Here is a 13,694-nt window from a genome sequence, read left to right as displayed (position 1 = left end):
GCAGGAGGTGGCAGTCAGTAAGCAAAGCCTAAGGAGGCACTGGCACTCCACAACTATTCTGTTGGGGAGAGCAGCCTATCATGCCTGCTGGGCTTCTCACAGACATTGCTAAAAGGACACTACAGTGCACACTTTCTGTCCCATCGAAGCCCTGGGCTTCTTGTCAACTAAGATAATGAAGAACATTTCTTTTTAATCTGGGAGAGGCAGAAGGCTGCCTCCTGTTTTTTAAAGCACTTTCCCTCTCTTATTTAAATGAAAATTGCTAAGGTCTACAATAATGTAGTTTCAAGAGGAATGAAACATTTTCTCAGGGAGTATGAAGAGGAAGACGCAGCTCACACACCCCACGTTGCTGGCCACGCCTATGTGCGTGTTCATCGCAGGGTGCCCCGTTGTCACGAGAAATCCAGTGGCTGTACAAATGCTACAGGGACATCCTGGGGTTATTTCAGTAACCCCTGAAGGCCGGCTTTGTGCCAGGTGAGATAGATAGGAGCTGCCACTTCCTGCTTTGTGAGTTGGATGTTGTTTCTAGGTCCCGTTTTGTTTGTGTTATTTTTCCTGTTCGTGTGTTAGAACAACTTCTGACTATTTGCAGAGTTGATTACCACTAGATAATAAGACCAGCGATTCAGTAAAAACAAAGCTGAATTTATTATCTTACCAGACAAGAGAGACTGGCGTTCAGAATCAGTCTCCCCAAACGTATAAGCGTTTTTCATGCAAGCATGGAGAGTTCTGATTAGTTCTGATGGAATGCTGGTTCGCTTCTAGACCAAAGTGAGGATTTTGTGTTTTCAAAACCTACTTGGCATTCTGGTCTGTCCCTGCGTAGGCCTATTTATTCTGGTCTTGTGGTCCTTGACCCGAACTCGGAGAGCAGGGGTGCCGGGGTCTCGGGTGGCCCTTGGTGTTCATGGGGGTAGGCAGTAGCCAGTCGTAGCAGCTGTGTCCCGGGTGCCTGCTGCAGATTCCTCCTGTTGTGTGTTCTGCCCTTTCCTTTGCACTAATGCACGTTCCACCTTTGCTTTAAAACGGGAAGGGGTGGGAGGACCACTTTGAGGAAGCAGAAGGCGCTGGGATACATGGAAAAAGGGATGACGTGGCAGTGAAATGAAGCCCCGAATGGGGTTTCTCTCAGATGTTAGAGAACTGGCCTACCCCGGGTGCTGTGCTAAATCAGGTTTAAAAAAAAAAGAAAAAGAAAAAGCCTGACCTTTAAAGTTTTTCCTGTCAAGGTCTAGCAATTCTGGAGTTCCTTTAGCCCCTGTACCCTGCAAGTTGACTTTTTGCACAGAAAAAGAGTGAAATGTTCTCTCAGAAATTGCCTGGGAGAACATGTTTTTCTCTAAATGAATATGCGCTACGAAGTGAGTTCTTACCCTGTTTTGTTGTCTATTTAATATTCTTAATGTTCATCTTTGTTTTTTGACGTTTTTTCAGGAAACCACTCAGGAGCTTTGTACCATGTTCGAATGATCTGTGTTAAGACTTTCTTTTCTATTTAATGATAGGCGTTTCCAATAAGATGATTTGCGCGTCTCTCTATTTTAGGAAATACTTTTCGAGGCCTTTAATTGTTTCTCTTTTATGAAGCTTAAACGGGAGTCTTACATCCAATCCTAGCAGCTACCTTCCATTAAAAATGACCTATTTTTCCCCCCATGAGGTTTCCTGACTCAGGGAGGAAAATAAAAGTCGGGTGATTAGTCATTGTGGCGTTCAGCAAACAAATACTTCGGAGGCCATGATTTATGTTGCTGGTCGGAAAAAGAGGCTATATCTGCCTCTAGACAATGACTCTTGTGAAAGGTAAGTGTCCTGTGTTCCCAGAAGGTCCCCAGAGTGCCCCTGTTCGTTGCGTTCAGGTTTCTAAAACCCGGTGGCCATTTTCTGTGAGTTTGAATCCCTGTGTTAAACTCCTCCCCCTGTGGAGTCTATGAGCATTTGTTTTCTAAAATGAAAGCACAGGCAGAAACTCGAGCTGTTCCACAGAACAGCCTGTTCTTTAGATGGTTTTTTTTTTTTTTTAGATCAGTGTATCTAAAGCATAATTTTTCTAAACAGTCTATTGTGGGTTTTTATCTACAGTGGGTTTGGGTTTGTTTGGGGAATTCTACTTTTTTTTAAATGCAGACAACATATTTATTGATGTAATTGCTCCCTGTTCCCCTCACCCCCAGATAATTTCACTCTGAAACAGGTGAGCAGGGGAACTATTTGGATATCTACTGCCAGAAACCTTCATTTAGTTTTAATCAGATTTCTTTGGGGGTAAAATTGGCAAAAGCCAACTGGAACTTAGTTCCTTTCGTACTCTTCCCTGCCCCCCCCCGCCCCCCATCCCCACCCAGCAGTTTTCCCCAGTCAGTTTCTTTTGTCTAAACCATCGTGCATCCATTTGTGTGTCTTGCCAGAGTTTTTGTAGCATTTCCGCAGTACAGAAAAGCTTCTTTGCCTCTGATTGTACGTCAGACTGGCCGGTGGGCTTGCCTGACGGCCCTGCCGGTCACCTGCATCTCCTGAATCCTAGTTTGCGGTGACTTTCACAATCCCGTGCTGCCTCAGAGATCTGTGCTGTCATGGCTGGCCTCTTTCCAGGGATTGCGGTATTGCCAGCAGTGGCTTCAAACTGGAAAAGTGGGAGGTGGAAGAGAAGTGATGGAAAACATGGGAGGAGGGATTGTGGAAAACAGAAGAGAAGGAAATGTGTGTGCAAGGAAAGTATGTACATGGACTCAACTAAATATCTGGGAGCCCAGGTCTATAAAAGTGATCTCTGTGCCTTGGCATTTTGTGTCTGGATGCAGGTGGGGAACCACTGTGAATGTGGGGCTGTCTGTTGATGGTGGGGAAGAGGCATGGCAGAGCTGGGCAAGAACACCAGAGGCTCGGGACCTCCCTGGCGCTCCAGTGGTTCAGACTCCTTGCTTCCACTGCAGGGGGCGTGGGTGGGATCCCTGGTCTGGGAACTGAAATCCTGCATGCCGCATGGCGCGGCCAAGAAGGAAATGAAATAAAAGAATAAAGTATAGCTTTAAAAAAAAAAAAAAGCATCAGCAGCCCTTCTCCAGGAGGTCCCCCCAGCATGACAAATGCTTAGACCGCTCCCCAGACCAAGTGGGTCGGCTCTGCACCAGCCCCCTCAACGTCTCCAGAGCGGGGTTTGCTTCCTTGGCTTGACCGCCATTGTTCCATTGAATACTTCTCTGAGATTCCCCGAGGACACTTGTGATCTTGCTGGATATGCTTTATTGTGTTGACCCCATTATTTGACCTCCAGGCTCCATTTCTGTGATCTAGTTTCTAGACTTGTTGTCTCTGTGACGCTGTGATGGAGCCTGATATCAATTCAGAATACCCTGACCCACTGAGCCGCTACGCATTCTCAGCAGTTACTGCTTCCCTTATTACATCACCTGCGTCCGATGACTATGGAACCGAACGCTCATGACAGTGGAGAGCTGGGTGCGTCTGAGAGCGAGCGTCTGATTCTGTGGAGGGCTGACTAGGAGTTATCATCTCTCTCTCGAAGCCTGAGCAGCCTGTATCATTAAAATGATTTTAGGGAATTCCCTGGCAGTCCAGTGGTTAGGACTCGGTGCTTTTACTGCCGGGGCCCAGGTTCAATCCCTGGTCAGGAACTAAGATCCTGCAAGCCGCGCGGCACAGCCAAAATAAATAAATAAATAAATTTTTAAAAAAAATTTGACTTTGAAGCAAAGTGGAGAGTTTGATACCTGCCCCTCTGTCCCCCAGGACTCGGTAGGAAATTTCCCACATGGGAATGAACAAACTGGAGGGATCCTGAAGAAATATTATGTGACCCAAATATATTCTGTGTTAAGGCTTCTCACCACCCCTTCTTCATGAAGATGGAGTACTTTGGTAGTTTTGAAAGCTTGAATACTGATATCTCACCATTTAAATTTTAGGAGGGCTATGAATGTATGGAGGTTGATATATTACAGGCTTAAGTCATCTATCCTTATGTTATAGTTTAGGGTCTAAAATTCAGATACATCCAGGGACAGGAGGGTAATATAAATGTTCGACGTAGGCTGGGTATAGGAAGATAAGAGTGGTTAGATCATGGCAAACTGGAGGGCATTAAAACATTTTAAAATACTCTGGGGTTGAATGAAACGGGTCTGCAGGCCGAGTTCAGCTTCTGGACTGCTGCTCTGCACGGCAGTTACAGAGCTACACCATCTGACTCCATCCACCAGGCTGGGTTTCCTCAATGGCAGCTTGCCCAGTCTTCCTGCAGAGCATTGGGCGTGGAGCTCTCCGAGACCCAGCCCAAGAAAAATTCATGGCTGTTGAACCTTCTCCACGTCACGGCAAATAAAGGAGCTACTCTGGATATGAAGTGTGTCCATGTCATACAGGCAAAGTGATTTGTAGCAGCAGAACACAGCTTGTATGTCGGAGGACATCTGGAGAGGCATCAGACAGAGCAGCCTTGACTAAGCTGCCCAGCGTTCAGTGTGCCCATTTCAGGATGGAACAGGAAGGACCCACCAGTGGAAGCCCCGCCTTACCCGGCCATGTCACTCCCAGGGCAGCTGAATGGAGCCAGGCCTGCAGAGGCTAACCTGGATGGCACTGGGCCATGGGGTGATAGCAGAGGACAGCGGACATATCTTGATATACCTGGTCTCTGATATTGACCTCTTGGCCCAAGGATGCTTTCTGAAATATCAGGCAGTTAGCAACTTCCTAACTCGTCCTAGGCTGGGACAATGTGAGAATTGTCCTCTCTCTCTGTTGACACTCTGTTGACCTTCCGCACATCCTGGAATTTATAACGTCTTCCCTTTTTTCTAAACATCTTTTAATCACTCTCGTTTTCGTCAGCTCTCTTGGCGCTAAGTGAGTCATAATGTCTGCAAAGCACTTAGCACAGGGCCTGGCATGTAGAAAGTGCTCAGTAAACATTAGCTTTTATTGTCACTGGCATCATCACCGCCATTATAACTCTTGTCATTTCCCCAGTGGATACGGAAACTTGGTTTCCTTAAACCTTAGACTTGGTTGTGTACCTCTGCCACCAGCACCCTGACATAAAGGAAGATGGACCACACATACATAACCCACTGTGTCAGAAAATGCACTTCCCATGATCCCCAGCTCACTCCTGTGCACTGATGTTTCGGGAGCACTACCCTAGACACCGCGGTGAAGTACAGACACAGGCTTGCATAGAGATTGGTCCCTGTGGACTTGCTAACTAGGCGGTACTTTGGGACAGTCTCAGGGGTGGACGCTGGGGAGGGATGTGCCTTTGACATTATACGGTAGGGATGTATGATGGGGTGGTTTTGACCACACTAAGAATCTGATTCTGAAGGCTTCAGTCCCCTGGCTGTGACCTTAACCTCAACAAAGTACCTGATTCCTCCCCCCACCCTATTGACCTTCTGGCCATGCAAACCCTGTTGCCAAGAAGGGAAATTCCTATATTAGAGGACAGACAACCCTGGTGCATCAGGGAGCCGACACAAATAGTAAAAATGTAGAACTTTAAAGATAGAACATATATCGGTGTAAAAATGAGGGGCAAGCCAGTCTCAGTGAAGATTTTGGGACCCTGGTAGGTGATGAGAAGGGAGGTATAGCTGAACGTTTTTCTGTTTGTTTGTTTTTTGCGGTACGCGGGCCTCTCACTGTTGTGGCCTCTCCCATTGCGGAGCACAGGCTCCGGATGCGCAGGCTCAGCGGCCATGGCTCACGGGACCAGGCGCTCCGCGGCATGTGGGATCTTCCCGGACGGGGGCACGAACCTGTGTCCCCTGCATCGGCAGGCGGACTCTCAACCACTGCACCACCAGGGAAGCCCACTGAACGTTTTTTAATGTTGGTGACCGAGAGTATTGCCTGCTTCTAAGAAACATTTTGAAAAGTAGAAATAACCGATCCCATGCTGCCATGGTGGCTTATTGTTTGGACAGGAAGCTACTAAGGTGGTGAGGAGAAAATGGCCACAGTACCTTAGAGATGAAATCCTAGCTTCATATCAAATTCATTTAGTTTAGGAAGTGAATTAACTAAAAGCCTTTTCAGCCCCTCAAAGCTCTCGCCTGTATTTTGAGGGTAATGTGGTCTAGTATTTTGTTAATTTATGATTGTGGTGATTTTTTTTCCTTTCTGTACTGTACTTTCAGATGGCCTGAGGCACTGGACACTTAGTGGCCTGGGGTCCTTAGGGCTACATGAGACTCGGAAGTGGAACTGTATACTTAGCAGTTCCTGAAATGGCTCTCTTTTTTTCTTCCACCTCTTCCTGCCACTGTTGGGGAACTTAGCTTGGAGATCTGGCCCCCAGTCCCCTCTCCCATCCACCCAGATGAGTTATTGCTGTGGCGTCTGGTAGCCTCCCAGAAGATATGTCTAAATCCCCAAAGCTACGTCTAAATCCCCAAAGCTACGTCTAAATCCCCAAAGCTACGTCTAAATCCCCAAAGCTGTGAATGTGACCTTTTTTGGAAAAAAAGGTCTTTGCAGATGGAAATTTTGTAAGGCTCTTGAGATGAGTTCATCCTGGGTTATCAGGTGGGCCCTGAATCCAATGACAAGTGTCCTTAGAAGAGACACACAGAAGAGGGACACATAAAGAGGAGAGGGCCATGTGAAGATGAAGGTAGAGATTGGAGTTATGCAGCCACAAGCCAAGGAACCCTGGAACCATCATAAGCTGGAAGAGTCAAGGAAGGACTCTCCTCCCTGGAGCCTTCAGAGAGAGCTCAGCCCTGCCAACACCTTGATTTTGGACCTCTGGACTCCAGAACTGTGAGAGAATAAATTTCTCTTGTGTTAAGTCCCCAGGTTTGTGGTAGTTTGTTACGGCAGTGTTTGGAAATGGATACAGTGTCAAGCCTAGCCTTGATTCAGAAGTGCCTGGGAACTTGTGAAAAATCAGTTCCTCGGGTCTTACCCTGTGGCTGTTCTGATGCAATCAGTCTGGGGTGGCACCAAGAAACTGAATTTTTAGTAAGAGCCTCCAGGTGATCTGATAGATCCATTTACCCTCTCAGTATTGGTAGTCCTCAAGTTCCTCCTTTTGCCCTATTTCCCTTTTACCCGCTTTCCTTGGGCATTATCCATGCTTGTGTGTGCAGCCACCTCCTATGTGTCAGTGCACCGCACAGCTGAATCTTCAGCCCAGCTTCCTTTCATCATCAAAGTCTGTCATGGAGGCCCGTTGTTGGAGAGTGCCAGCTGCGTCTTCCACAGGCTCCTCAGAGGGAAAACAGACCTCATCCTCTTTCCAAACCAGCTCTTTGGTCTGGTTCCTTACCTGTTAATGGCACGTGTAGGCAACAGAACTGGTGTGTCAACCTTCGTTCTTCCCTCTTTCTTTCTCCTCCAAGGTCCAACTAGTTGATGCCTCCATCCAAATAGCTTTCACCCCTTTCTCTCCTTGTCATCCCCACCTGTCTCCTTGCCTTCTTTCTAGATCCCCTCCAGGCATCCTTCTCATCAAACTGTTCCCAGAATGACGTGTCTGCAAATGTGTCAAATGATTCTTGCTTCAAATCTCGTAAATGACTCACCGTTGTGCAGGCTGCACGTTAGAATCACCTGGAGAGTTGTTTGTTTGTTTTTTTTCTTTTTAATCCCAATACCTAGCATCCACCCAAGACCAAACAAACCAGAATCTCGAGTTGGAGCCCGACTGTTGGTATGTTTTCAGGTTCCCATAGGTGATTCCAATGTGCAGGTAAGGGTTGAGAACTACTGGGCTAGAGGATCAGGTCCAAAGTCGATGCTTTCTTCACGACTGGGTCCCTGCCAGTCTCTCGCCCTCCATCTCCCACCCAGCCCTGCCCACACACCCCATGCCACAGACATCCCACCTCCTTGCCCTTCCCCAGATGCGTCATTCCATTTCCTGTTTCTTTGCCGTTGCTTGACCTTTCCCTAGAATAGAATGCCTTTTTCCCTCTTGGATTCCAAAAAAATGCTCCATATCTCTCAAGACTCAGTTCCACCTCACCCTCCCTGACTCGCCTTCCGCAAACCCAACCTAAGGCTGCCTGCTCCAAAACCCTGGGCATGCTCACTAGAGCACTGCCATCATCATGGAGGAGCTGTTTGTCTGCATGTCTTGTCTCCTCCATTGGACTGTGGGCTCCAGGAGGCTGCTGAGAAGGGAAAGAAAGAAAGGATTAAACAAGGCCGAGGGGACAAAATCATTTTTCTGTTTCTCTGAATCATTGTATCCACGCTGCCTTCTGGTTCATCAGGCACTTTTTAGAAAACAAAACTACTTGGTTTTAATGAATGTAATGAAGTTGTAGCAGTAGTGGTGGTAGTAGTAGTATGTAATACCATTAAGTGAGCACTTGCTAGCTGAGGTCTCTATAGTCATTGCCTCGTTGAACTCTCATGGTAATCATCTCAGGTATCATTCCCACTTTACAGAATGAATTAAACAAGATGCTGTGTGGTCAGGTAATGCAGAATGGCAGAGAATATGAAGGGGAACGTGTAGATGACCACTTGGTCAGCAGTATGTCTGGTATATCGACTGATCAGGAAAAACTGGTTTTATTGGTAAAAATAGCTAATGTGTAGTTTTTTGAGTGGCAAGTACACATTCGATGCTGAATTTGGCATAAAAAATACACAACCACTAAAGGTATCAATCATAAATGAGATGGTGGTTTATATTTACTAACATTTGGAATCGCATAATATAGTCTTTTAAGTGTGCTAGAAGGAAGTTGTGACCCAGAGTCACAAGATCAGGGTTGAAAACCCAGCCTTGCCAGTTACAAGCCATGTGGTGTTGGGATTTTGGCTTAATTTTTCTGAGCTTTAGCATTTTCATCTTTGAAATGGAAATATTATTTCACAGCCCACAGGGGTGTTATGAGAAAGGAGAGGAGATGGTGTGTATGAAAGTGATTTGTAAATGACATAGGGCTAAACAGGACTAAGGGGAGGAGTTCTTGTCTCTGTGCTGCGTTTGGGTCCAGAAAGTTGGCGTTTGGGAACAGTCAGGACAGGGAAGGCGGTGTTTTTCTGGGTGAGCGGATATGGGCACTGGAACAGCTGCGGGCTGGCTGAATTCCCCGGTGCGGCAGGGTCTGAGGATGCTGGGATGGGTAAAAACAAGTGGCCCAGGCTAGTTAGGGAGAATGTGGAAGGAGAAGGATGGTTGGAAATTAGAGTCTTGCTGTGCTTATTGATACAATGGAGCTGAGAGAATGTAATGGTCAGGGTTTTGCGTTGGGTCACCTGTAACCAAGGACCAACCCAGAGACCACAGATCAGCTCCAGGGGCTTGATGTCTTGTTCTTTTACTCGTAGGTTATTCCCAGCAATTTCACCCCCAGCAGCTCTGAGGTTTTCTGGGTCTCAGAGCAAAAGCTCACCTACCCTGGGGTCCTAGCATCTCCATTCCAAACATATTAATGTATTGAGACGCCGGAGTTTCTCTTCACAGGGTCAAGGTGACTTCGTGACTGTGTGGCTTCAACCTCCTTCCTCTTTAAAGATGAAGCCGAGGCTTTATCTCTTTTATTCTAATAGACTGAAGAATATTTTTTAAGTCGTCATCAGTATAACAGTTCTGAACTTGAATCCCATTCTGTCACTCTCCAGAGGAGAGCATAGCAAACAGCTTTTTTGTCACAGACGTCACCACCCTAAACTTATCTGAAAGTTCCTGGAGAGGGAGTCAGCATATCATTTTTCAGGAATCAGTAGGCATATTTTATGATGGAATTGTTCTAAAATATTCCAACAGATTAGAGATAATGGACCAAGTGAACACCATTAAATTTGACCAGAATGAGTGAGTTTTTGAGTATCAGTTAAAAAAATTCAGTCTTGGAAGTTGGCAAGCCAAAGAGGAAGAACACGAGGACAGAAAGAAGAACCCCATGCCAAAAAAAAAAAAAATTCTGTATATTATAAATAAAATCAGTTATCGCGCAAGTACCATTTGCTGTTCACTTGCACTGACTGGGTGTTCCTATACTCGTTGAATCCCCCCAGCACCCCAGGAGGTGTGTATGATTTGCTCCACTTTATATGTGAAGAGACTGAGGCTTAGGGAGGTCAGGTATTTTGTAAAGTCCTGCTGTCAGTGAGCGGGTCCCAGCAGCTGCCAGTTGAGGAGTATGGTGCATTTTAAGGCGTGCGGAGCCAGAAGTGTAGAAACCTGTTTTGGTCACACCATGAGACCTTAGGCAAGTCATTCTACTTCTCCGTCCCTCCATTTTCTCATATCTAAAATGGGAGCGTTGGACTAAACAATCTAAAGTTCCTCATCTTATAAAATTCTCTTTGCTAGGGCATAGTTGAAGGAATGGGAGATGCTTAGCCCAGGAAAGGGACATGCAAACCTTCCAAGGGCTGTCGCGTGGCAGAGTTGACAGTTGAGGGCTCTCCTTGGACTGCTCCCCTGAGGAGGAAATTCCCACTGGGTGGAGTGGTCCTTACCCCTGGTCTGCAGAATCTCTAGAATCCATCTGTGGCAAATTAAGAAGGAGTTAGAAGGCACACTCCACTAAGAAGCTTGCTCCCTTTGCTTTTTGTTATCCAGAACGCCCAAGGTCTGTTTATTTTGAAGGGAGGCTCCCTCATCTGACATTTTGAGAAAGGTTTGGGGGACTAGATTCCCAGTTACTCAAGACCCAAGAGCATCTCTTTGTGTGGACTCAGCACCGTCTTGTGGACATGGTTCTGTGAACTGGGGATGGACTCTGATCATCAAATGTAAAGGAACCTCAGGACACAATCCTGAAAGAGTTGCTGCCTGGGAAAGGCTCTGTCTAGGGATCATGTTTTGAAGAGGGGCTGCCTGCTTTCAAAGGTAGGATCTGCCTTGGGGAATTTACTTTTATGACTCTAACCCTATTATTATGCCCATGACACCTGGGAGAGCAGTGGACAGGCTCAGTGACACAGTAAGCCGGACCTTCCCAGAGTTGTGGTACAGTACAGCCAGGGTCCTGTTTCCGGGGCAGGGGATAGAGGGCATCAGTACAGAGGCCTCCTCAAGAGGGGGCCCCAAGCCGCTTCCCCTCTGGCCTCCTTCACCCTGTATCCTGCATCCGGCCTCACGTCTCCAGGTCTAGGACTCTGCCCTGCCCCCTCTTCTTCTTGCTGGTACTGATTGCCACTCAGAGCATAACTTACCTTATGGTGCTTAAAGGCCCCCTTCCCCAAGAGGTGAGGATGGAAGAGATTGAAGGTGTGAAGGGAACAGAGCACTCGAGCTGAAAAATGCTTTGCCTTCCCCCACCCTGTCTCCTAATGCTGGTGAGGCTAGCCACATCCATGTTCTTGCTATTTCTCTGTAGGAAGAAACTGAGTAATAATCTCATCCAGGGCTAAGATGACGGTCGAGGGCAGCCTTGCTCAGTGCCTTTACCAGACTGGAAAGAGCAACCTGTGGCCCTAGAGAGGCCGCTCGAGGGTAGAAGCTCTCTCTGGATGTTCAGAACCCCAGCCTCTTCTTCTCTGCTTATCCTTCACAGTGGGGTTGGTAGGGGGTTGGGGGAATATGTGTAAAGGCATGCATGGCTCCCCCAAATAATAAGAGTCACCGATTTTGCATTTGTTAGTACACAGTTTTTGGCTCTATTGATATTATATTACATCGTGATGCGTGTACCTGTTCTTTATTTTATTTTTTTTTAACATCTTTATTGGGGTATAATTGCTTTACAATGGTGTATTAGTTTCTGCTTTATAACAAAGTGAATCAGTTATAGTACCTGTTCTTTAAAAGTGAGTTATTTGTTCTTTCAATTACATTTCTGTACCCATATTAACATATTCTCCCAAGACCTTAGTATAGGAATGCTTAATGAATTACCCACAGTCCCTTATTTTGCTAAATATTTATTTGTGCACTTACCTTCCATAATTATGTTCTTCTAACTTCCCTCCCTCCTTTTGGGGTCAGCCTGGCCTGAGCCCCATAGCTCCTAACCATCCAGCCTGCCCAGAGCTAAGTTGCCCGGGCTTCCTGGAAGCCCTGGAAGCCGGGGACTCTCCAGGCCACTCATCTCTCCACTTCAGCCCCAGGGAAATCCCCACTTACAAAATGATCCCTGCTTCCAACACCCTTTCAACCAACAAGTGTTAAATTGGTTGCTATTATCATAGTGAGGTGGGCCAGAGAAAAGGGTTGTAGGAATTGTTTTGTTTTCTGGAATTTTCATGGGAAATTATCAGGGCCAAAAAGAGCAATAGAATGAGATACTACGTTTTATCTGGACTGTCTCTTCTAATCCTATTAAGAATTAAGTTGCACTATTATATCCATTTTATAGATTAAAAAAAAACAAGTCTTGAGATGCTAATTAACTTGTTAAAATTCATACAGCTACTAAGTGGCAGAACTGGAGTTTGAACCCAGGAGTATGTAAGCAGGGGCCCTGCTCTACCCTCTGAGGATAAAGATGTCTCTATATCTTTAGGGGGAGAAAGGACGGCCCCGGGAACAGGAAGGGGAAAGCTCGGAACAATTGACTACCTCTGACAGTTGTCAAAAATTTTCATCAGTGGAAGCTTGAACCAGAATCCCAAATCAGCACATAAATGTGCAAAACCCCAGACTGAACCCAAATTTAAAAAAACTTTTTTTACTGAATCAGCCACAACCTAATGAATCCATTAAACTGAGACATAAACTAAAAAGACTTTTAAATCAAAAAACTGAAACATCAGAATGTTCTCTAAAATAAATCATAACCAAACTGACATATCATTAGGTTCCTAGTTTAAAATAAGAGAGAGGAGGTCTCAAGACTTCATCCCCGCAAAACCTTGGTGTGAGGGCAAAGGAGCAAATGTGGTCTGCCAGGAGTCTAAAGAGACAGGAGAGGTGATGAAGCAGGTCACAGGGGAGGCTTTCTTATGAAATAAAAGAATATCGCATATCGAAAATAGGAACGTGACCCCATAAGCAGCCAGCACCTGGCCATGTTTATATAGCCAAATTTGAGTGACCTTCTGACCTAAAAGGACAAGTGCACAGACTGGAAATGTATAGATGATTTAAGTATTTGTTTTAAACATTATTTTAGTTTCCTTTCTATCAAGCTTTTTCCTGGAATTGCTAATAAATTGCAAATAGCCAACATGAATAATTCTTATTTAAAATTTTAATGCCTTCTTCCATAGGCTTAGAAGAAATGCTAACAAATGATGCAACTGAAAAAAGAAAATCATTTCAATGATACTTGTAACTAAATGCCCACATATGACCTAAGGCTCAGACGTAATAACTGCTCTCTGCATTAAAGAAGAATGATAAGTTAATGAGCCCCTCTGGGGTATTAAACACTGGGGTGGGGACTGGGGAATCCTGGGTGCACAGTGAAATAGAATACTTGTCCCTGCCATTGAGGAATTTCACGTTCCCTAGATTTGGGGCCTGGGGGCCAAGACTTGGTAGTATGTGCTCCGGCTGACATTTACCACTAATAATAATTAATTGGTAATAGTAACACTAATAATAGCTAATGTTTATTAAGCTTGATTTCGTGTCAGACATTAAGCCAAGCACTTTATAGGTATTATCATTGAATCCTCACGTTAACCTGGTAGATTCTATTATTAGCTCCATTTTGCAGATGAAGAAGCTGAGGTGCAGAGTTTAAGAAACTTGCCCAAGGTCACAGCCAGAATGTGACGAGAGCCACTTGACACCAGAGTTCAGGCTC

General features: G+C 45.7%; 1 protein-coding gene across 5 annotated transcripts in view; it reads left to right on the top strand.

The window, feature by feature from the left end:
* The window catches only part of ZBTB38 (zinc finger and BTB domain containing 38), a 55,891-nt gene that overhangs the window by 19,758 nt on the left and 22,439 nt on the right, over positions 1-13,694 (top strand). The window contains exon 1 of one of the 5 annotated variants that reach the window (XM_089911066.1): positions 8-1,815. The exons of the other annotated variants lie outside the window; for them this stretch is intronic. The gene's annotated coding sequence lies outside the window, so the exon portion shown is untranslated. Of the gene's footprint in view, positions 1-7; positions 1,816-13,694 lie in introns of those variants that run through there. 5 annotated transcript variants of the gene reach the window in all.

Source organism: Delphinapterus leucas, chromosome 4 (genome assembly GCF_059928025.1).
Source record: "Delphinapterus leucas isolate spDelLeu-1000000601 "Yukka" chromosome 4, BTC_Dleu_Yukka2, whole genome shotgun sequence".
In the NCBI taxonomy this organism is placed as follows: domain Eukaryota; kingdom Metazoa; phylum Chordata; class Mammalia; order Artiodactyla; family Monodontidae; genus Delphinapterus; species Delphinapterus leucas.
This window is presented reverse-complemented; position numbering and strand designations above follow the sequence as displayed.